This window comes from Silene latifolia, chromosome X (genome assembly GCF_048544455.1).
Source record: "Silene latifolia isolate original U9 population chromosome X, ASM4854445v1, whole genome shotgun sequence".
NCBI lineage: Eukaryota > Viridiplantae > Streptophyta > Magnoliopsida > Caryophyllales > Caryophyllaceae > Silene > Silene latifolia.
Genome location: NC_133537.1, coordinates 193,109,030 through 193,110,598, shown reverse-complemented (window position 1 = coordinate 193,110,598; position 1,569 = coordinate 193,109,030). Strand labels below are relative to the sequence as shown.

Genomic DNA, 1,569 nt, shown 5'->3' with positions numbered 1-1,569 from the left:
TGTTGCTTTGGTGATTTTGAGGCTTCTTCAAGCTTAGCCATAGCCTTCTCAGACTTCAAGTTGATGGTATCAATATGAGCACTAAGTTGAGCTCCCAATTGAGTAATAGAATCCACTTCATGCTTTCCTCCTCTAGTAGCCTTGCGAGGTCTGATATATTGTGAATTATGGACCGCCATTTCCTTAATCTTGTTCCAAGTTTGATTATCGTCAACTTCGGTGAACATACCATTTGATCCCATGTTGAAAATGTTTTGGGAGTCTTCATAAAGACCATTCCAAAATTGTTGTACCAAGAACCTCTCGCTAAGTCCATGATGAGGAAATGAGCGACAAGTTCCTTTGAATCGCTCCCAAGCTTCATACAAAGATTCTTCGTCCCTTTGCTTAAAACCCGTGATTTGGGCTCATAGCATTGTTAGTCTTTTCCGGTGGGTAGAACTCTTTGTAGAAAGCTAGAGCCAACTTCTTCCAAGAGTCAATTCCAAGAGTAGCCTTATCAAGGCTCTTTAACCATTGTTTCGTGGTACCAATTAGAGAAAAAGGAAATAAGACCCATCGAATTTGGTCTTGAGTCACACCTGTTTGTGAAATCGCATCACAATAGTCACAAAAATTCTCCATGTGAGAATGAGGGTCTTCACTAGGCAGCCCCCCAAATTGGCTTCTTTCGACTAATTGGATAAATGCGGATTTTGCAATGAAATTTCCGGTCAAGTGTTGTGGTGTTGGAGTACCATTGGGTAGGTTCTCCTCGGTTTGTACGGAATGTGATGAAAACTTAGGCATTGTGGGTTGATTGTGTGGTTGATTTTGTGTTGGGTTCTCCTCACCTTCTCTTGCAAAAGGGTTGATGAACTCAATAGTATTTGGTTGAATATAAACCTCACCAATACCTCTCATAGTATTTCTAGCAAGTCTTCTATTGGTTGTCAAAGTTCTTTCAATTTCGTGATTAATGGGTAACAAGTTACCTTGTGATCTTCTAGACATGCAAAATATCAAACAACACGAAAACAATTAGAACAAAGCTTGAGTAGTTTTACTTCCCCAAGGCAAGGAAAGACACAACTAATAACAATCAAAGAAAATCAAATCAAGTTAACACCGTCCCCGGCAACGGCGCCATTTTTGGTCGGTCGCTTTCTTAGCTTAGATTTTGGTTACTTGGTGTTAGGAGTACCTAGACCAAAACAATATTTATAATCTTCACAAACAACTCTACTATTAGTAAAGAGGTAAGTAAAGATCGGATCCCAAGGGACGGGTATTGATGTAGGATTTTCGATTGCAAGTAGTGGTGTCTAAGGGTGTCACAATTTGGGTTGAGATAAGAAGATCACTAAACTAAATAACTGTAACACCCTCTCATACCAAGGTGCCTTACCAGGACCACCCTACCATGAAAGTGTGTTACCATATCGGTTGCCCGAGGTTAGTATATATCAAAAGCGACTGAACTGAGCACATGTATTAAAATACCATAAAATATAAAAGTTTACATCAAACCAAATCCAAAACTGATTCAATAAAATAAATCCAATGTTTGACAACCATGAGATCATAACT

At 39.2% G+C, this 1,569-nt stretch overlaps 1 non-coding gene across 1 annotated transcript; it reads left to right on the top strand.

Moving 5' to 3' along the window:
• The first annotated feature begins 309 nt into the window (after positions 1 to 309).
• LOC141625070 (small nucleolar RNA R71) lies at positions 310 to 416 on the top strand. Its single transcript, XR_012534867.1, has one exon. It is a non-coding gene; the product is annotated as a small nucleolar RNA R71 (small nucleolar RNA).
• The last annotated feature ends 1,153 nt before the right edge of the window (positions 417 to 1,569 follow it).